Source organism: Oncorhynchus kisutch, linkage group LG12 (genome assembly GCF_002021735.2).
Source record: "Oncorhynchus kisutch isolate 150728-3 linkage group LG12, Okis_V2, whole genome shotgun sequence".
Lineage (NCBI taxonomy): Eukaryota > Metazoa > Chordata > Actinopteri > Salmoniformes > Salmonidae > Oncorhynchus > Oncorhynchus kisutch.
In genome coordinates this window covers 57,315,999-57,340,120 of record NC_034185.2, presented here as the reverse complement: position 1 = coordinate 57,340,120, position 24,122 = coordinate 57,315,999, and positions in this window count along the sequence as shown.

Sequence of the window (24,122 nt, the reverse complement as noted above, 5' to 3'; positions counted from 1 at the left end):
AGTTGAGAACAAGTTCTCATTTACAACTGCAACCTGGCCAAGATAAAGCAAAGCAGTTCGACAGATAAAACGACACAGAGTTACACATGGAGTAAAAAAAAACATACAGTCAATAATGCAGTATAAACAAGTCTATATACAATGTGAGCAAATGAGGTGAGAAGGGAGGTAAAGGCAAAAAAGGCCATGATGGCAAAGCAAATACAATATAGCAAGTAAAACACTGGAATGGTAGTTTTGCAATGGAAGAATGTGCAAAGTAGAAATAAAAAATAATGGGGTAATAATGGGGACTTACATTAATCTATTTTTTAAAATCTGAAAATATCCGATTACATTACTTATTGTATCTCATGGATGAACTTTTGTTACTAGCAGCATGTTTTATATCCCTTCTAGATAAGAATGAGAGTTGTTCATGGTACAGGTAAGACTTTGTATTTGAAGAGGGGTGAAACCAAAGGGTCTGGAGAGGAGAACAGTTGATGAAATACACATCTCTTGTCCGAGATGAGAGTGTATGTGTGTATGTGTGTATGCGTGAATGTGTCCGTGCATACTTGTGTGCATGTGTGTGTGTGTGTGTGTGTGTGTGTGAGTATCCACACGTTTTGTTGATTGAATAAAAACTGTATGGAGGCTACGGCATAACCCCTGCAAGACAAACTCACCGCCGGTCTGCTCCCCGCTAATTCAAAGCAATTCTATTCTCCCACCACAACCACCACCACCACTGCTGACGCCCCTCAAAAAAATGATGCCAATTGAATTACACCACGTTCTCCGCTTCTCTACTGTGCAGACAGGAAGCGCCTCGTCTCACCATCTATAACACAGGCCTCCCAGCCACTATTAAACCAAGATATTCAGATCGGGGACGAAACGAAACGCATCATCAGAACAACACAACGTGGTGGCGGAGTGCAACACAGAAGGGGGATAAGTGGCAAAGAGGCCTAAGAAGAAGAGAGGAGAGAAGAAGAAAAACGCTGTAGTTTACTAGTTGATAAAAAACAATGCTTGCTTATGCCAGCAGAAACAGGCTTAAATACACCCCCATGAATATGCAATTTCTGTGTGAGGAGCATGACAACAAAGGGTATCGTGTTGTTTTTGATGACGCTAGGGTGTCGGTGGGGAGGCTAGGGTGTCGGTCGTGTGCCAGCCAGCATGTGGAACAACAAGGGACAGACAAGGCAGGGGCCTACTTACCTACTGAGGCATCCTACAGTTACCTGTGTCTGCGTTTTTCACTGTGCGAACACGCGTGAGCGGGGATGTGTGTGCGTTTGTGGACGTGTGCGTGCCTGAATAAGAAGTGAGGAATACTGGCATTTAAAGTCAGCCTATTAACATCTGAAAAATGGCATTTAGGTTTTGGGCCTTTGAGGGTAAATGAAACAGCAGGTGAGAGACAGAAAAAGGGGTCACTCACTGACTGTGTCTAATGTGGTTATGTGGTTACCGTGGACACAATGGTGTCACAGTGGTGTCACCGTGGTGACAGGATGAGTGACGAGGGTGCGGTGTCTGAATGGTATATATACATGTACAGATGGGCTCTGTTGACCCATGTCGTGTTCCTCCGCCCACTTCCTAATGAAGAGAGACTGGGGAGTTCTCATTGGTTCTCGTGTTTTATATACGTTTCCTCAATGGAAAAGGATATCAAGGACCTTGCTATCATCCAATAGGACAAAACCTCCACAAAACTGTTGTTTTCTGTACAACGTTCGTTTAACAAAGAGAAAGCTAAGAAGAAGGAATTATCTCTGTTGGTATCGTTCAGGTGCTTAGAAAGAGGCCTTTGAATCCTGGCAGAGCCAACAGAGTGTAAATAAACACTGAACAACAAGAGCTCAACAACGACGCTGTCAGTCACTTCAAGAAGTGTCAAAAGTTCAGCCCTTTCAATTACACGCATTTTAATATTCATGTCAGAGTCCCTCGGCTAATTAACATGCACCGTTTAAAAAAAAAGTCTAATTGTTCAAGAAAACGGTGTTTTATGTTGCGGCAGTGATAATAACTAATGATGGATGAATTGCATTAGCATACATTTCATCATACCCAGACCAAGAGAATATATGATCATTGTGCCACAGAGAATTGCTCTAAGTTAGAGGAAGTTAATTTCATTATCTCCTCCTCCCTCCTCCTCCCTTGTTCCTTTAAAGCCCCGCCGCTTTACAATAATTGGAAAACAGAATAAAAGATTAGCTTTTTACTGGATGACGGGACGCTAATAAAGTGTGATGGAATGTTAGCGTAGTAGCGTTACACAGGGACTGGCTGCCAATTATAGACAGGCAGTCTTATAGACGGGATAGGATGGTGGAGGACCCACCTCTTCGTCTACTTTACAGTACAGTACCATCGGGAATCCTTATAGCAGACTGGGCTCTACTGTGGATTACAGGCTAATTGCTAATGTTACATAAGGCATAGGAGAGGGTCTTGGGGGGTAAGAGGTTTGGTCCTTTTATGGCTATAACGGAGAATGAGACACAGGTCTAATCAGGCCCTGTTTAAACATAACAACTATGCTATAGATCAAGGAATAGGTCAATCACACTAACAATTACAAAAACCATTACCAGCACAAGAGACATCACACACACACACACACACACTACAGTTGAAAAACAGAGCAATAAACCAGATGTAACTAACAGATTAATCTATCTACACTCAATAACCAACCAACCCTCCCAGCCTCCCTCCAGACCTCAAGAACCATCAGGGCCCCCCAGACGAGCTGCTCTCCCCTCCCCACTCATCAGTCACCCTGGGCAGCCTCCCTCCAGACCTCCAGAACCAGCAGGGCCCCCCAGACGAGCTGCTCTCCCCTCCCCACTCATCAGTCACCCTGGGCAGCCTCTCCCCGGACGGGGTCCCCCCTGACACCCGTAATGGCTGTTTGATGACCCTCATAAAAGGAGTCAATGTATTGATGGGAGCCCCTTTGAGGACCAACAAAGTCATTTGTATGGGGATCAATTCAGTTCAATTCATAGGAAGAGGAGGGAGGGGAATAGACGGAGGAGAGAGGGATGAGGGGGGAGGATAGAGAGATAGACCAACACGTGTGACCTCTCGGATCAGTGAGTGGGCGTGTGTTGACACAGACAATCTGCTGTGATGATAGTCTGTCTGCAGCGTTGATGTTGTTATTAAATAATTGAATCGCTCCACAAATCAGATTACCATGTAGTGGGTCTGGGCGCATTATTCTACTGTCTCTATGGTGACTATCCTCCATGGGAGGATTTACAGAGGACGGTTGCAGTCTTGTGTCTGTGTTTGTATAGTCCAAATATGGAGCACTAATGTAAAGGCAATGACACTCTGCTAATTGTTACTATTTAAAACAACAAAAATAACTCACCAACAACCTTCAGCTGGCAAACTCCAACAGAGGACCATCCTGGAAGATAAACAAAGGTAGTGTTCTACAACACCTGAAAAAACAAAGTTAGTGTCTCATAACACCTGAATAAACAAAGTTAGTGTCTCATAACACCTGAATTAACAAAGGTAGTGTCTCATAACACCTGAATAAACAAAGGTAGTGTTCTACAACACCTGAATAAACAAAGTTAGTGTCTCATAACACCTGAATAAACAAAGTTAGTGTCTCATAACACCTGAATTAACAAAGGTAGTGTCTCATAACACCTGAATAAACAAAGGTAGTGTTCTACAACACCTGAATAAACAAAGGTAGTGTCTCATAACACCTGAATAAACAAAGTTAGTGTCTCATAACACCTGAATAAACAAAGTTAGTGTCTCATAACACCTGAATAAACAAAGTTAGTGTCTCATAACACCTGAATAAACAAAGTTAGTGTCTCATAACACCTGAATAAACAAAGGTAGTGTTCTACAACACCTGAATAAAGAAAGTTAGTGTCTCATAACACCTGAATAAACAAAGTTAGCGTCTTATAACACTAGAACAAACACACAGAAATGACTCAAGCACACAACAAAACACTTGGCAAATACTGGTGATTCAATGAAATTGTCTTTATTCACAATGCAATAACTAAATAAAACACGTCAATCATAATGTTAATTTTTTTTTTACTTACAGTACAAAGAAATCCCTGAATCATCAATAATTTTAAAAAATTGTGTATTATTAGTGATTGCAATATTTTCACCTATATTTTAAAGTACTCCCTAAATCATCATCTAAAGGTCTATTCAGAAACAATCCACACAGCCAGAACAAAATGGAGAATTCCCCCCTCTCCAAATAAGGAATACAATAATAATCAATTCAGCCAGAAGAGACCTCTACAGAAGTGGAAGGCAGGTAGCTAGATATTGACAACAGATATTCCCATTAGAATAATGTAAAGCAGCATATTAGAGTGTGGAGAACTTCTGGCCTGGCCTCTGCTTACCTAATGAGACTGTGTGGATCTGTCTGTCTGCAGCTCCCCACCTTCTCCTCCTCTTCCTCCTCCACTACCACCACTCCATTCCTGCTCCTTCCGGAGAGAGAGAGAGAGAGAGAGAGAGAAAGAGAGGTAGAGTGTTCTGCTCTCTGACCACTGACGCTTCCAGAATGAGGTCACCTTGTTTCTTCACCATCTCTTCCTCCTCCACTACCACCACCCCATTACTCCTCCTCCTCTTTCCTTCAACAGAACAAAAAGAGAAAAAGAAAGGAAATGAAAAAAGGAAATGAGACCTCCTGAGAAGAAAGCTCTTCGGCGGCAGCACCAGGTGAGAGGAGAACGAGCCAGGAGGTTGGGGATGGGGGGATGACGGAGGGAGGGGGGGGGGGTTGAAATGAAAGTATGTTTTGAATGAAGTCCAATGGCAGGTCCTGGCGGTGTAGCCCGGGAGAGAGAGTGAGAGCCCCAGTGTCTGCAGCTCTGCGGCACCAAAAGAGGATGTGATGAGACTGCATGGCTAATGAAGGAAGCAGCCCTGCCTGCTGCAGCCGAGCCTGGCTCCAGAGAGCCCAGCCTCTTCTTATCCTCCGAGTTCATCACTAATTCAACAACGTTGATCATTTCATTAGGTTCCCGCGTATTTTCCAGGCCCCTTATCAATAAATGATGGAGGCGGATGGACCGGAGGCTGCCCCTACTACTACGCTACGGTTTAGCTTAACACCCACACACACAGAGACACACACACACAGAGACACACACACACACACACACACACACACACACACACACACACACACACACACACACACACACACACACACACACACACACTGAGTGTGAGTACACACACACAGTAATAGTTAGGCCTACACGTGTCAGGTACCTGCAATTCACACACTATTCAGACAGACACACACACGCAAGTGCACGTGCACACACACACACACACACACACAAAGGGACAGTCACACAGGGATGGAACAGATGGCAGTCACAGAATCACAGGAGCTTCTCAGGTAAATAAAACAGTACCTGGCACCACAGTACAGCAGCTTCTGACTTGGTACATTGGTGGTGGCATAGGGAGCTTAACCAGGGCTGCATGTGTGACACACACACACACCCTCACACACAGTAAGAGACAGATTGGGAGCTCCAAAGTGACAGAGACCAGGGATTACTTCTAACCACATGTATTTATCAACTCTCTCAATTAAGCATGGGTGTCTCTCTTTACAGTGGTTTAGACCAACAGGGACCTACAGGGTGTCTCTCTTAAGGTTTACAGTGGTTTAGACCAACAGGGACCTACAGGGTGTCTCTCTTAAGGTTTACAGTGGTTTAGACCAACAAGGACCTACAGGGTGTCTCTCTTAAGGTTTACAGTGGTTTAGACCAACAGGGACCTACAGGGTGTCTCTCTTAAGGTTTACAGTGGTTTAGACCAACAAGGACCTACAGGGTGTCTCTCTTAAGGTTTACAGTGGTTTAGACCAACAGGGACCTACAGGGTGTCTCTCTTAAGGTTTACAGTGGTTTAGACCAACAGGGACCTACAGGGTGTCTCTCTTAAGGTTTACAGTGGTTTAGACCAACAAGGACCTACAGGGTGTCTCTCTTAAGGTTTACAGTGGTTTAGACCAACAGGGACCTACAGGGTGTCTCTCTTAAGGTTTACAGTGGTTTAGACCAACAAGGACCTACAGGGTGTCTCTCTTAAGGTTTACAGTGGTTTAGACCAACAGGGACCTACAGGGTGTCTCTCTTAAGGTTTACAGTGGTTTAGACCAACAGGGACCTACAGGGTGTCTCTCTTAAGGTTTACAGTGGTTTAGACCAACAGGGACCTACAGGGTGTCTCTCTTAAGGTTTACAGTGGTTTAGACCAACAGGGACCTACAGGGTGTCTCTCTTAAGGTTTACAGTGGTTTAGACCAACAGGGACCTACAGGGTGTCTCTCTTAAGGTTTACAGTGGTTTAGACCAACAGGGACCTACAGGGTGTCTCTCTTAAGGTTTACAGTGGTTTAGACCAACAAGGACCTACAGGGTGTCTCTCTTAAGGTTTACAGTGGTTTAGACCAACAGGGACCTACAGGGTGTCTCTCTTAAGGTTTACAGTGGTTTAGACCAACAGGGACCTACAGGGTGTCTCTCTTAAGGTTTACAGTGGTTTAGACCAACAGGGACCTACAGGGTGTCTCTCTTAAGGTTTACAGTGGTTTAGACCAACAGGGACCTACAGTGTGTCTCTCTTAAGGTTTACAGTAGTTTAGACCAACAGGGACCTACAGGGTGTCTCTCTTAAGGTTTACAGTGGTTTAGACCAACAGGGACCTACAGGGTGTCTCTCTTAAGGTTTACAGTGGTTTAGACCAACAGGGATCTACAGGGTGTCTCTCTTAAGGTTTACAGTGGTTTAGACCAACAGGGACCAATAGCACATTTAAATGGCAGACAGTAAACCCTAATCCCAATTTAAACCTGTTTTGCTGATTAAATATAAGATTTACATCTGTGGATACAATGCTATTAATTAAATCATTAGAAAGATGATTCACTAAGAGCAAAGGGAGTTAAGTAGGAAAAAAGGACACAGATGAGCAGCTCGCTGAAATAACTACTGAAATATTCATTAATAAAAAATTAAAGCCTGGATCTAATGACAAGGAGTACATGTGTAGAGACTCTCCTGTCTGCTTCCTTGGGCCAGCCCCCTTTCAACATAGGCACACAGCGGCCCCCTTTCAACATGGGCACACAACGGCCCCCTTTCAACATAGGCACACAACGGCCCCCTTTCAACATAGGCACACAGCGGCCCCCTTTCAACATGGGCACACAACGGCCCCCTTTCAACATAGGCACACAGCGGCCCCCTTTCAACATAGGCACACAGCGTCCCCCTTTCAACATGGGCACACAACGGCCCCCTTTCAACATGGGCACACAACGGCCCACTTTCTACATGGGCACACAACGGCCCCCTTTCAACATAGGCACACAGCGGCCCCCTTTCAACATAGGCACACAGCGTCCCCCTTTCAACATGGGCACACAACGGCCCCCTTTCAAAATAGGCACACAGCGGCCCCCTTTCAACATAGGCACACAGCGTCCCCCTTTCAACATGGGCACACAACGGCCCCCTTTCAACATGGGCACACAACGGCCCACTTTCAACATGGGCACACAACGGCCCCCTTTCTACATGGGCACACAACGGCCCCCTTTTAACATGGGAACACAACGGCCCCCTTTCTACATGGGCACACAACGGCCACCTTTCAACATGGGCACACAATGGCCCCCTTTCTACATGGGCACACACCGGCCACCTTTCAACATGGGCACACAACGGCCCACTTTCTACATGGGCACACAACGGCCCCCTTTCAACATAGGCACACAGCGGCCCCCTTTCAACATAGGCACACAGCGTCCCCCTTTCAACATGGGCACACAACGGCCCCCTTTCAACATAGGCACACAGCGGCCCCCTTTCAACATAGGCACACAGCGTCCCCCTTTCAACATGGGCACACAACGGCCCCCTTTCAACATGGGCACACAACGGCCCCCTTTCAACATGGGCACACAACGGCCCCCTTTCTACATGGGCACACAACGGCCCCCTTTTAACATGGGAACACAACGGCCCCCTTTCTACATGGGCACACAACGGCCACCTTTCAACATGGGCACACAATGGCCCCCTTTCTACATGGGCACACACCGGCCACCTTTCAACATGGGCACACAACGGCCCCCTTTCAACATGGGCAGACACCGGCCCCCTTTCAACATGGGCACACAACAGCCCCCTTTCAACATGGGCACACAACGGCCCCCTTTCAACATGGGCACACAACGGCCCCCTTTCAACATGGGCACACAACGGCCCCCTTTCAACATGGGCACACAACGGCCCCCTTTTAACATGGGCACACAACGGCCCCCTTTCTACATGGGAACACAACGGCCCCCTTTCTACATGGGCACACAACGGCCACCTTTCAACATGGGCACACAACGGCCCCCTTTCTACATGGGCACACACCGGCCACCTTTCAACATGGGCACACAACGTCCCCCTTTCAACATGGGCACACAACGGCCCCCTTTCAACATGGGCACACAACGGCCCCCTTTCAACTTGGGCACACAACGGCCCCCTTTCAACATGGGCACACAATGGCCCCCTTTTAACATGGGCACACAACGGCCCCCTTTTAACATGGGCACACAACGGCCCCCTTTCAACATGGGCACACAACGGCCCCCTTTCAACATGGGCACACAACGGCCCCCTTTTAACATGGGAACACAACGGCACCCTTTTTGATGACTAGATCTGGGGATCAAATGAGGAGGAGATATCGTGTATGGGGGAGAAGACACAGATCCCTCTCTGAATCACAAACCCAAATACGAGACATGTGTCTGTGTATGTAAGATATGACTCCAACAATATCAACCACTGCCGTTCAGACATGCCTTCATAGTGCAACACCACATTAGTGGGGAAGCACATCAAACTACACAGGTCTGGTGTCTCAACACAACCCTGGTTGCAAAACAAACTCTTCCTAACTTCTCTCTGTGTTGACCAGCTTGGGGAGAAGCATCCCCTGCTCCTGACAGGTTACTGGGAGGTAGAGCTGGATGCTGATAGCCAGTGACAGCTACAACCGCAATAAAACTAGACTCTGAGTTTTATCCTCCCGGTATGGATACAGACCTTTCACCTGTGTCTGACAAGGAGGAAGAAGAGGAGGAGTGGATAGGTGTTCACCGTGACGGACAGACTGGCACAGATAGGCAGAGCAAGAGGGGGGGAGAGAGAGAGAGAGAGAGAGAGAGAGAGAGAGAGAGAGAGAGAGAGAGAGAGATCATTTGTCTTTCAGAGCGAGTCCACAGCACAGGGAGGACTGTCTGATATGTGAGTGCTGACGGTGGATCAGAGAGAGACAGAGGACTGCACAGCACAGTGTGACAGCACCAGGTCAGAGCTCCAGAGATCCCAGGAAGCCAAAGGGTTAGCCAATCAGCATGCCAGGAGGCACATATCACTGAGACACAGAACAGCCCTGTCTATGATAGAATATGTCTGTTATAGTTGGACTATATACTTTGAGGAACTGCTGTTGTTATGACGACAGGTATAGTTACAGACCAGGGAAAATTCCTCGTATTGTAGTTATGCTACATACCTGTCTAGCTATAATGCTAATGTACTGTAGTACTGTACTGTCCTCACTGCGTGAGAGAGTGTGTTTATATCAGGGGACCTGTGTTCCCTAGATAATTATCCTTTGCTTGGGGGAAGAAGTTAATCTCATGGGTAAGAATTCAATTTATTAAATAGCCCACAATACATAAACAAAATAGAATGAAACAATTTGGCAACTTGGAGAAAATGTATAATTTGGGAGACATCCTGACTGAGACACTGCATGCACTCCAGACAGAAATGTACACACATATTTACGCATGTAGCTATTTCCAAGAGACAACACACGCAAAGCCAACAGTAATGACCGGTCTGTTTGTGGCTGCCGGCTAACTGACAGTAGGGTACAAAAGGAGAGTAGAGGAGAGCTCCTCCCCCTTGATAGAGTTGGGTGGTTTGAGCATCTGCCAGTTCCCCACCCATAGGGGAGCTACCGTGGGCTCTTCAAACAGCCTGCCTGTGTCCTCTTCTGTTTGATCCTCCTGAAGAGGGAGAGGAGGAGGGGAGGGAGAGGGGGAGGGGAGGAGGGGAGGGAGAGGGGGAGGGGAGTAGGGAGAGGGGAGTGCCGGGGAGACACTCCTCCCTCTCCACACACTGACTGACTGGAGTCTAGTAGGCCCAGGGATATGGCTGGATACAGACAGAGAGACAAATAGACAGACAAATAGACATTAGGTGAAGGGAGAGAGAGAGGAGGGAGGGAGGGAGGGAGGGAGGGAGGGAGGGAGGGAGGGAGGGAGGGAGGGAGGGAGGGAGGGAGGGAGGGAGGGAGGGAGGGAGGGAGGGAGGGAGGGAGGGAGGGAGGGAGGGAGGGAGGGAGGAGGGAGGGATCACTGAGATAAACAAACGAGGAGAGAAAGTGAGAGAGAGAGAGAGAGGAGGGAGGGAGGGAGGGATCACTGAGATAAACAAACGAGGAGAGAAAGTGAGAGAGAGAGAGAGAGAAAGGAGGGAGGGAGGGAGGGATCACTGAGATAAACAAACGAGGAGAGAAAGTGAGAGAGAGAGAGAAAGTAATGTTGCTATGTTGAGAAAATGAATGATCTGCTCATTAGGTTTACAGTGGTTTAGATCACATTCAACCACACACACACATTCACACCACATTCAACCACACACACACATTCACACCACATTCAACCACACACACACATTCACACCACATTCAACCACACACATTCACACCACATTCAACCACACACATTCACACCACATTCAACCACACACAACTAGACACAGGCTTGATGTTGATTCAGAATGGACTAGCCTATAGGAAGACCAAAAACAACGCCACAAAGGCATATTGGGTAATTGACAGGAGGCTTGTAAAAAAGAGAAACTGAAATAAATAAATGAAGAGCAGGGCCTTTTGTGTTGGTTTGGTGTGAACAGTTGGTATCAAACACACTCACACCTTGCAGATAAAAGCCTGACAGAACAATTACATTCACAATCCATTTAAATCCTGTGGGAAACAACAGGACTGAGTCTGAAATGGGCCCCTATTCACTATGTAGTGCACTCGTCAAACTGTTGCAGTTGTAGAACAGCGGAACAACTCTGTCTGGGTTAGAAATGGCATAGGTGCCCTGGTCCCTAACGGTGACCGTTTGACTGACATGTCAAGTCAAATCAAATCAAATTGTATTAGTCACATGCCCCGAATACAACAGGTAGACCTTACAGTGAAATGCTTACTTACAAGCCCCTAACCAACAATGCAGTTGAAAAAAAATATGGATAAGAAATAAAAGTAACAAGTAATTAAAGAGTAGCAGTAAAATAACAATAGTGTGAATTTGATTTGATTTGATTTATACAGGGGGGTACCGGTACAGAGTCAATGTGCAGGGGCACCGGTTAGTTGAGGTAATATGTACATGTAGGTAGAGTTATTAATGTGACTATGCATAGATGATATCAACAGAGAGTAGCAGCGGTGTAAAATAGAGGGGGGGGGTGCAAATAGTCTGGGTAGCCATTTGGCTAGGTGTTTAGGAGTCTTATGGCTTCGGGGGTAGAAGCTATTTAGAAGCCACTTGAACCTAGACTTGGTGCTCCGGTACAGCTTGCTGTGCGGTAGCAGAGAGAACAGTCTATGACTAGGGTGGCTGGAGTCTTTGACAGTTTTTTGGGCCTTCCTCTGACACCGCCTGGTATAGAGGTCCTGGATGGCAGGATGCTTGGCCCTAGTGATGTACTGGGCCGTACGCACTACCCTCTGTGGTGCCTTGCGGTCGGATGCCGAGCAGTAGCCATAACAGGCAATGATGCAACCAGTCAGTGCTCTCGATGGTGCAGCTGTAGAACCTTTTGAGGATCTGAGGACCCATGCCAAATCTTTTCAGTCACCTGAGGGGGAATAGGTTTTGTCGTGCTCTCTTCACGACTGTCTTGGTGTGCTTGGACCATGTTAGTTTGTTGGTGATGTGGACACCAAGGAACTTGAAGCTCTCAACCTTCTCCATTGCAGCCCCGTCGATGAGAACACGGGCGTGCTCGGTCCTCTTTTTCCTGTAGTCCACAGGTGTAGGTAGGTTGAGGGCTGTGACCTGACACAAAATCTTAGCAATATTATTCTAGGACAAAGACCCCTCACTATCATCTTCCTCACTATCATTATCTTCCTCACTATCATCATGTAATGGAAAATGTATTCAACATGGCTGTTATACATCTATCCACTGCATATATCCAGCAGCATTTATTTGCATTATCGTTGCCTTATTTTTACAAATTGCATTTAGTCACTCCATGTGTATAAAAATGATGAAATATTGACCATAATGAAGTCATTATTATGATGTCAACGAGGAGCTCGTAAAATGTGTGATTTCCACAGCGGAAATGTAAGACTCTTCTGTGAACACCAGACAAAGAGGATTGTTGACTAGAGCTTTCTGCAGACACCTCATTCACTGACACTGAAAAAGACTAGATACTGTGTCTAGTCAGTGGTTATGGGAGAAAGAAGAGAACGAGGGAGAGAAAGTGGTGGAGAAACGGATGAAAAAGAGATACACAGACAGAGAGAGAGCAAAAGAGAAAGAAGAAAGAGAGCCTGGGTCCCCCTTTTTACCAGTCTACCGTCTGAAGAGGTGGAGTGAAGAGGTGGAGTGAAGAGGTGGAGTGAGGGATAGACACCGCGAGGCAGCCATGAATCATATGTCATGGAATTATGTCCACAGCATTTAATAATATAGAGCTGGCTTAGCACGGCTCAACGTATCTCTGTTCCAGTGGCCGCCACGTGTTCATCACTCATCTCAGCACGGAACACGGCCCCGGATGGGGAAAACAGATTCTGGGGCCCCCCCTTGTAATGGAGGGATACAATTGAATCAGGTGTCTGCTCCTCTTAAGGAAATTAAGTTGTCGCCAGCGCCGGCCCACTTAATGAGAAGCAGGACCATCGACAGTGACGAATGGAGGGCGACGCTGGGTGGGCGAGAGAGAGAGGTGAGAGAGAGAGAAGGAGAGGGGAGAGAGAAAGGGAGAGAGAGAGAGGTGAAAGAGAGAGAAGGAGAGGGGAGAGAGAAAGAGAGAGAGGTGAGAGAAAGAGAAGGAGAGGGGAGAGAGAAAGAGAGAGAGAGGTGAGAGAGAGAGAGAGAGAGAGAGAGAGAGAGAGAGAAGGAGAGGGGAGAGAGAAAAAGAGAGAGGTGAGAGAGAGAGGAGAGAGAAAGAGAGAGAGAAAGAGAGAGAGAGAGAGAAGGAGAGGGGAGAGAGAAAGAGAGAGAGAGGTCAGAGAGAGAGAGAAGGAGAGGGGAGAGAGAAAGAGGGAGAGAGAGAGAGCGAGAGAGGTGAGAGAGAGAGAGAGAGAGAGAGAGAGAGAGAGAGAAGGAGAGGGGAGAGAGAGATAAAGAGAGATGCCACCATAATATCTATCTGCATCTAGGCCCAGTGACGATTTGTCATTCAGGAACACTCCACCCCCCGTCTCTCTCTCTCTCTCCTCCCCCACTCCCAAGTCTTCACCGGGGACACATTGGCTCCATACGCGGGTATTACTAGCCGTTTATTTGGACATATATTCTGGGGAATGATGACAGCTAATAGAGAGGTGAACGTCCTCCTCCGTGGGTTCCTACATAGAGGACACATCTTGATGATGGTCATTATTCCGTGTTGACAGATGTCTCCCCCATGTCATGGCTGCTCGTCATGGCAAGTGTGGTGGCTACTACCCAGCATGCTATGCAGTGCAGGACCAGGGATAGTTATTACCGTCCCATTTTTCGAAGGAATCGGTTTCATTTAATAATAATGGAGTGTAGCGGAAAAATCTGAACTTGATGGGACGTATTTTAGAGGTGATCTGACAGATCTCCTTCATTATTGTACAACATTCAATCACCAATAGTAATCACGGTGGTGCAAAGACTGACATGCATAATAACTGGGTTCAATCTGTGGGACTCCATTTAGCAGTTCCATTGTTATATGATTATTTAAGTCTTCAAAATTCATTTGCTAAATGTTCATGACCTTTTCTTTATCAATGTGAACATTCAATGCTACCGTTTTTCATATGGGTGTAACGCTCGTCGGAAGAAGTGGACCAAGGTGCAGCGTGGTACATGTTCATGATTCTTTATTAAATCCAAACACCAAACAGAACAAAAAGAACAACGAACGTCACGTTCCGTCGGCTACACAGAGCTAACAAAAAACAACATCCCACAACCTAAGGTGGCAAAGCAGGCTGCCTAAGTATGATTCCCAATCAGAGACAACGATAGACAGCTGTCCCTGATTGAGAACCATACCTGGCCAAAACATAGAAACCCAAAACATAGAAATAAAGAACATAGAATGCCCACCCAAATCACACCCTGACCAACCCAAATAGAGACATAAAAAGGCTCTCAAAGGTCAGGGCGTGACAATGGGGAACTATCCTGGTATTAAGCTTAAATATTTATTTAACCATGAAATACCCTTGAGTTAGAAACCTATTTTGCGAGGGAAGAAGTCCTGGTTTCAGTCAAACATGGAAGTGACATGGATCATGGTTTTGTTGCCATGTCTTCTGATGCTAGTTAACATTGACAAATTGCAATAAATAAATAGTTTAACAAATCAATCAAAAACATAGAAGATAACATGGGTTGATATACAAACCATGCTCACTCTTCACCTTGTGGATGCACACTATGTTAGCAATATGCAAATAAACGTCAAACCTATGAGTGAAAAGCTCAGCAATCTGACACCTAAACGGATTATCGGAAAGTCAAAAAACCGAGCGACACAAAAGGGGAACAATATGGAAATTTCCATTGGCAAAAGCATCCCATACTCGTCTAGGACCGAGACTGAGTAGCCAGCCCATAGCCTATTCCCAAGAGTTGTTCCATCACTGTCTTCAATGTCTTCAATCCAGTCTGAAAATGGAAGTGAAGGGAAAAATCTCTATGGGTTTGATGCATATTGACTGAACATTAACAGTGATCAGGCTTCTAATTTGGGTTCTGACAGGCACCACCATTCATCCACCATCTTAGTTATCGCTGATGGCTCCGTGTTTGAAAAGGATCCTGGGTGTTATTGGTATCCGTTTCCCTGTAGGGTTGACCTCCATCGCTGCAGTACACCACTCTAAAGCCACAGAAGGAGCTGTGATGCTAATTTAGCATCAACATATGCCATATTCCATACATTCCGTCTACATCAAGGAATGGTGAGTTGACATTCAGCAGCTCTGCCACTTAGGCAGCCCGATTCTGACCTTTTTTCCCCCACTAATTGGTCTTTTGACCAATCACGTCAGATCCTTTACAGAGCTGATCTGATTGGTCAAATTCGAGCAATTAGTGAAAACAAGATTGACATTGGGCTGCCTGTGTAAACACAGCTTTAGCGATGTAGTTGACATTGTAACTGGACGAGCACAGCTGACAATCAGCCTAGGCCTGAAACACAATGTTATCAATAGTGATGATCACGATCAATTGAGCACATTCCTTTAGAGAACACGGTAATTGTGAGGACAGAATAGAGAAGTAGCCGAGAGGAAGAGAGAGAGTGGAGTGTCCATCCCTGTCCGTTGATGTATGCCCTTTAAAGCCATATTACACCGGACCAGACATGGGCTTACATTGAATTGTGTGAAGTAGATAGTAGAGGCTGTTGCTGCATAGATCACTGATATGAGAGAGAGTGGTGGATGGATGGATGGATGGACGGATGGAGGGCTTCAACTCCAACTTCTCTTCTCTCTCTCTCTCTCTCTCTCTCTCTCTCTCTCTCTCCCTCCCTCCCTCCCAGTTGAGTCGAGTTATGAATTATTGACCTCGTAGTCTGGACCCAGGCTCATTACTGGGAAGGGAAGTGTCGGCCATAGTTCCTGGTTTGTGATGCTGGGAGCGAGAGGAGCAGTATGGGCCGCCCCACTCTTGGCCCCGGCTCTCCCTCTGACCATGCGGTCATACTTACTCTTTAATGGCCTGAGAGAGAAAGGGATCGGACATGGATGGACACTGAGTTGGAGCCTGTCTATCTGCCCCAGTGCTTCTCATCAGGTAGGAGAGTGGGCCAGGCAGCACGTCCACCCATGGTTGGAACGGTTGGTTGGTTGGTTGAGAACCAGCGCTGGAAATCTTAGGATATCTCCAAGGGACACTACCGGGAGTTTGGCCAGGATTACTTCCTGAAGTTATAGGCATACAGTATATGAGTAGGGATGTACATTGACAGGCTGAGGAGGAAAGTTCTTGTCTTAAACTCTGTCTCTAACAAAGTTTCTAGAGGTTGAATTTAGCACAGACGGCACGTCAAGAATGCCTTGATCTCACAAATGAGAAAATCAATGTGGAGCCGTACTGTGTTTGGAAGAACAGAGAATCATTAAAACTCAAAATACCAAAGTTTTACCCCAAAATATTTTGTTGCTTACTAAACCACAGCCCAACCAACTCAGATGATCTTTCTGGTAGACAAAGATATTCTGGTCCAATGAAAAGTTAACACAATCCCTCAGCCCAAACTCCTATCTTATAAAATGACCCACAAGGCCTAGCTGCCTACAGTAGCCTACATCCTGTATGTTTGTATCCAGGGAAGAGAAGAGGGCTAGTACGTGAAACACAGACACCAGACGAACAGTGAAAAACAATGGCTGACTGAAACGCCAATACATCAATCCGAGTACGTGTCAGGCCGCTCCCTGCAGAGATCCACGGGACACGGGAGAGGGACCACACAAAACGCAGCGGCTGCAAATGAGACGTGACGACACTATAGATTACTGCATGTTAAACGGCCTAACCAGGACAGAGGTGGGGAGGGAGGGAGGGAGGGAGGGAGGGAGGGAGGGAGGGAGGGAGGGAGGGAGGGAGGGAGGGAGGGAGGGAGGGAAAGAGAAGGGGATGGATGGTACGTGTTAAGGTGGGGAAGGAGGGAGGGAGGGAGGGGAGGGAGGGAGGGAGGGAGGGAGGGAGGGAGGGAGGGAGGGAGGGAGGGAGGGAGGGAGGGAGGGATGGTACGTGTTAAGGTGGGGAAGGAGGGAGAGAGAAGGGGATGGATGGTACATGTTAAGGTGGGGAAGGAGGGAGAGAGAAGGGGATGGATGGTACATGTTAAGGTGGGGAAGGAGGGAGAGAGAAGGGGAAAGGTGGGGAAGGAGGGAGAGAGAAGGGGATGGATGGTACATGTTAAGGTGGGGAAGGAGGGAGAGAGAAGGGGATGGATGGTACATGTTAAGGTGGGGAAGGAGGGAGAGAGAAGGGGAAAGGTGGGAAGGAGGGAGAGAGACGGGGATGGATGGTACATGTTAAGGTGGGGAAGGAGGGAGAGAGAAGGGGATGGATGGTACATGTTAAGGTGGGGAAGGAGGGAGAGAGAAGGGGAAAGGTGGGGAAGGAGGGAGAGAGAAGGGGATGGATGGTACATGTTAAGGTGGGGAAGGAGGGAGAGAGAAGGGGATGGATGGTACATGTTAAGGTGGGGAAGGAGGGAGAGAGAAGGGGATGGATGGTACATGTTAAGGTGGGGAAGGAGGGGAAGGAGGGAGAGTGAAGGGGAAAGGTGGGGAAGGAGGGAGAGAGACGGGGATGGATGGTACATGTTAAGGTGGGGAAGGAGGGAGAGAGAAGGGGATGGATGGTACATGTTAAGGTGGGGAAGGAGGGAGAGAGAAGGGGAAAGGTGGGGAAGGAGGGAGAGAGACGGGGATGGATGGTACATGTTAAGGTGGGGAAGGAGGGAGAGAGAAGGGGATGGATGGTACATGTTAAGGTGGGGAAGGAGGGAGAGAGAAGGGGAAAGGTGGGGAAGGAGGGAGAGAGAAGGGGATGGATGGTACATGTTAAGGTGGGGAAGGAGGGAGAGAGAAGGGGATGGATGGTACATGTTAAGGTGGGGAAGGAGGGAGAGAGAAGGGGATGGATGGTACATGTTAAGGTGGGAAGGAGGGGAAGGAGGGAGAGTGAAGGGGAAAGGTGGGGAAGGAGGGAGAGAGACGGGGATGGATGGTACATGTTAAGGTGGGGAAGGAGGGAGAGAGAAGGGGATGGATGGTACATGTTAAGGTGGGGAAGGAGGGAGAGAGAAGGGGAAAGGTGGGGAAGGAGGGAGAGAGACGGGGATGGATGGTACATGTTAAGGTGGCGAAGGAGGGAGAGAGAAGGGGAAAGGTGGGGAAGGAGGGAGAGAGACGGGGATGGATGGTACATGTTAAGGTGGGGAAGGAGGGAGAGAGAAGGGGAAAGGTGGGGAAGGAGGGAGAGAGAAGGGGATGGATGGTACATGTTAAGGTGGGGAAGAGGGGAGAGAGAAGGGGATGGATGGTACATGTTAAGGTGGGGAAGGAGGGAGAGAGAAGGGGAAAGGTGGGGAAGGAGGGAGAGAGACGGGGATGGATGGTACATGTTAAGGTGGGGAAGAGGGGAGAGAGAAGGGGATGGATGGTACATGTTAAGGTGGGGAAGGAGGGAGAGAGAAGGGGAAAGGTGGGGAAGGAGGGAGAGAGACGGGGATGGATGGTACATGTTAAGGTGGGGAAGGAGGGAGAGAGAAGGGGATGGATGGTACATGTTAAGGTGGGGAAGGAGGGAGAGAGAAGGGGAAAGGTGGGGAAGGAGGGAGAGAGAGGGATATAAAGGGGAAGTAGGGGATGTATGAGAGGCGTGTAGTAGGGTGTGTGTGTGTGTGTGTGTGTGTGTGTGTGTGTGTGTGTGTGTGTGTGTGTGTGTGTGTGTGTGTGTGTGTGTGTGTGTGTAGTAGGGTAGATGTGTGTGTGTAACTGCATGCGTGTGTGCATGCATTCATACATGTGTGCGTGCGCACGTGCGCATCCCTATTGTGGATGGATGTTGGTGAGGAATCATCAGAGTCTTTTCCCAGCCGTTTCATCCATCAGGCCCCAACCAGCCAAGGATCCTGCGAGAGAAAACGTAGAGCTGTCACCACGACGGCAGGCGGCTTTGACACACACGCACGCACGCACACACACACACACACACACACACACACACACACACACACACACACACACACACACACACACACACACACACACACACACACACACACACACACACACACACACACACACACACACATAGACACACAGACACACACACAGACACACACAACAAGAGAGGAGAAGAGACACAATAGTTGTTGTTTGAACTGGGGAGTAAATGCAGTGAAATGGTGGAGCTGGCATATTTACATCACACTGCGGGTCTGCATGAGTCGGGGATGGCCCTTGACGTTTTTCTGTCACACCGTTTGACAGCATCATCTCTCGTTGGAGGTATTGAGCCTCATTAGGGGACGGGACTGTGTTTAACACCGGCTTTGCGTTGATGAAGACAATGGGCTGCCTAGCTAAACCTCAAGGCCCCAAACAGACAACGAAAGGGAGGGAATATTTAAAGTGTGTCACTCTGTCCCATTCCGCCAAACCTGATTGAGGGAGAAGACTCATGACAATGATATTCACATGACAACCCCAAATCCCCAAATGGACCTAAATGGACAGCTAACTGAAGCATGTATTAATGAGGTAAAATGCTAAGAGGATAATGACAAGAATTAGTTGAGTGTGGTCGGTAGAATGTAAATTGACTTGAGCTCATAACTGGGCCTGTACTCAGAGGCTGTGTTTAGACAGACAGCCCACTTCTCATCACTAATTGGTCTTTTGACCAATCAGATCAGCTCTGAAAAAGATCTGATGTGAAAAGATCTGATGTGATTGGTCATAAGGCCAGTTAGTGGGAAAAAAGATCAGAAATGGGCTGCTTGTATAAACGCTGAGTCTGAATGTGACATTGCAACTCCAACAGGAGAGTGTTACATTGGACACTCCATTCTCAGATGTGCTGCTATTGTTAGTACGACTGATGCAGTAGGTAGATATTGTAGGCCTACATTCCCTAAGACATGAAACTCAATCTCCAATGTATTCCTCTTTTATTAGTTGCTCAAACAGAACACTGACTAAAGCCATACAGGTTGGAATAGCAATTACAAGGGGATTCACTCGAGTGATCTGGAAGGAAAGCATTTACAAGCACAGCAAAAGGCCTGTTTTCTGCTCTCTCTGTCTCTGTCTGACTGTCTCTGTCTGCCTCTCTCTATTTCTCTCTCTCTCTGTCTCTCTATCTGTATATCTCCCCCTTTCTCTCTCAGTCTCTACTCCCTGTCTCTCTGCTTTCTCTCTTCTCTCTCTCTCTCTCCTCAGATCTATTGTTCGGGAGCACAACAACCTGCTTTAGTTGCAACCTCTTCCTCACAGACGTTTTTAGTCAGAACAAACCGTATTTACCCAGCAATTACCAGCCGATGCTCTTCATCTTGTGATAAAGCCGGGGCCCCTGTTAAAAACAAAAACAAGGTGCAGGTTCTCCCTCACCAAAGAGTCTCATTTTGATCCAAGAAGACATGAAAAGAGGGCAAGTGAGGGGGGCGTCGACACACCTCAGATGGGAAAAGAGAGAGAAATCGAGCTTGATTAAAAAGGAAAACAAACCAAGCCCCAACAAAACACAAACACTCAGCACACCTTCTGCGTCCCGAATGGCACCCTATTCCCTCCATAGTGCACTACTTTTGACCCGAAACCTATAGGCCCTGGTCAAAAGTAGGGCACTATACAGGGAATAGGGTGCTGTTTGGGATGCAGATGGTGTGTTTGTGTGGCGGCCCCCACAGTAAAAACAGCTAATGTGTGGGTATGCGTTATGAGCAAGGCGAGACGGAGGAGACGAGAAAACGAAGAGCATTTTAAAGGGGAGAGAGTGATGAGACGGATGCTCCTCAGTTTGCTTAGCTGACATATTTACACAATTATGTGGGGTTCTGAAACGCGAGCATCCTGGATTTTCTCCTTCTCGACAGTCAAAAAGAAGTTTAGCTTTTATTTATTTGTATTTATTTTGAGTGTCACGTTGATTAAACGAGAGTACACGGTTATAGATTTGCTGGATAATGCCACGTGGCAGAACATTGTCATCGTTCTTCTAACAGAGCACTACGCTGCGTTAACCAACTAATCTGGGTCAACTCATATTAGGACTGAGCTGTAGCTAAATGACACATACAGCGACTGGAAGTTATTTTACTATCTATAATATTGAATCCTGAACCTTGAGATTGCAGTACTGATCGTTTCACTGATATGATTTTAAGTAAGAGACAATCAATTGAATATGTTACACATGGTATGAAATTAACCAAATTAACTAAATCAAATCCCTTCTCAATCCTATATTGGTTCTTACAGTATGATTAAAACTGTCACACCTCTGCTGTCCCTTCAGCCATCTAACTGACAAGGTACATGTTTGCGTCACAAGCACATAATAAAAGAGTCTATGCAATAATAAGACTGTAATGAAACACAGTGCGTATGAAATAATGCTATGGGCAATTAAAATCAACCCGCACAAAAGAGACCACCCAACCCCTATTACATATTCACTCCCTCCACCCTCAAAATCCATAGGAATTGCCTAGTCTTTTCTCCCTTAGTCCCTGAGGCATTCACGTACAATGGGACCATTTTTTGGGGATCATATGCTTATCAGACGAGGCCCTTCTCTCTCTCTCCCTCTCGTCTTTCTCCTCTTTTTCGAGCCGCAATCTTTTGGCCCCTCAATCACGAAGCATATTACTCCTCTGTCAGGGCAAAGCACTTCCTAACGACAGCCGGGGCCAGCCGGGGCCAGCTGGGACTGAGAGAGGGCAGGAGGCACACGCATTAACATAATAATCCAACCGCACTCCCCACAGGCCCCGGGGCCAGACAGCACATTATGTAGTAGGTAGGAGGGCCCCCTCCCCCTTGTGAAGGTGGTCGTCGTGGAAGAAGAAGAAGACGAAGAAGCAGCTTTGGTAGACGGCGTGCCTGTCAACCTGTGGCGACTGTGTCACTCTGTGATACTAGGTAGCGGGGTTGTCGTCTCGGAAAACAGAGATGGTACAGTGGAGCAATGATGTCTGAGGGGTTCTTATTGAAGGGAGGGCTGTTGCTTATCTAAACGCAACTAAATACATTTCTCGGCTTCATGTTCCTAACTTCTGTACATTATGAAATGTGTCATATGGCCTATTCTCAGGTATCAGGTGGCCAGATTGCTCCCTGCACTATACAATATCTACTAGCATTGTGCATCCCAACTCAACACATATACAGGTAACTGGCAAAATAAAGGAAACACTTGAGAGAAAGACGGATGCAAAGTACATTGAAAGCAACAAGTGTGGTTCCAGAGTTAATTAAGCAATTGACATCCCATCAGGCTTTGGGTAAAAATGCCCAGTCGCCTGTTATCTTGGCTACCATGGCTAGAAGAAGAGATCTCAGTGACTTTGAAAGAGGGGCCTCAAAGGAGCATAGAGGATTTAAAGTGTGTGTGTGTATGTGTGTGTGTGTGTGTATGTGTGTGTGTGTGTGTGTGTGTTGTGTGTGTGTGTGTGTGTGTGTGTGTGTGTGTGTGTGTGTGTGTGTGTGTGTGTGTGTGTGTGTGTGTGTGTGTGTGTGTGTGTGTGTGTGTGTGTGTGTGTGTGTGTGTGTGTGTGTCAATCACCAGATCTCAACCCAACTGAACACTTATGGGAGATTCTGGGGCAGCGCCCGAGACAGCGTTTTCCACCAACATCAACAAAACACCAAGTTATGGAATTTCTCGTGGCAGAATGGTGTCGCATCCCTCCAATAGAGTTCTAGACACTTGTTGGCGTTTCCTTTATTTTGGCAGTTACCTGTAGCTTGACACACAATACAACACAGTAGAAGCCTGACACATACTGTATTTCTGAGCATAGGAATAATCTCCTAACCTCCTCATGACTTCTGAAGTGAAATGCAGAGAAACAGAGGCCTTCTAGGAGGACAGAGAGAAGGGGGATCACAAGGAGGGTTTCCCCAGGCCTCCCAGTGGCATTGGTGCTCCTCCCGCATTACCCAGCCTGCACTGGGCCTATGATCCTTTGCTCTGGTTGGTCCCCTGGCACCTTGTATGGCCGCACGCCGCACCACGTCTTTATTCACACCCGAGACTCGCTAGCTAGCGATCCTCGTGTCAAAGCCTTCTATTCCCCAAATAAAGAAGGAGCACAATGCCTGGAGACACAAACAACTAGAAACTCAGAGAGAGAAAAGGGTATCAACCCAACATCAACCCAGCATCAACCTAGCATCAACCTAGCATCCACCAATCACAGTAATAGGGACTTTGTTGTGTCTGTAAATCCTGATTGTGTTGTATGTGGGTCCACAGGCTCACATGGGAAAGAGACAGCTTTTACTAGGTCTGGGAAATAGCAGCAGAGAACTAAATGTAGTAGGGTTTTCCGTAGGAGGTACAGTATGTCCTAATAGTCAGTTAGTTGAGAACACCTCAAACTGTGGCCCAGACTGTCAGACAGTATAGAACAGAAGGCTGTCAGTAGCAGGTTGAGACTATTGAATTCACTATAGGAAGGAGGGTAGGAGGTGAAGAGAGTGAGAGAGAGAGAGAGCGAGAGAGAGCGAGAGAGAGAGAGAGAGAGAGAGAGAGAGAGAGAGCCTACAGCAGCACCTAGATCTTCTGCACAGATTCTGCCAGACCTGGGCCTTGACAGTAAATCTCAGTAAGACAAAAATAATGGTGTTCCAAAAAAGGTCCTGTTCCCAGGACCACAAATACAAATTCCATCTAGACACTGTTGCCCTAGAGCACACAAAAAAACTATACATACCTTGGCCTAAACATCAGCGCCACAGGTAACAACCACAAAGCTGTGAAGGGATCTGAGAGACAAGGTAAGAAGGGCATTCTATGCTATCAAAAGGAACATAAAATTTGACAAACCAATTAGGATCTGGCTAAAAATACTTGAATCAGTCATATAACTCATTGCCCTTTATGGTTGTGAGGTCTGGGGTCCACTCACCAACCAAGAATTCACAAAATTGGACAAACACTAAATTGAGACTCTGCATGCATAATTCTGCAAAAATATCCACTTTGTACAACGTAAAA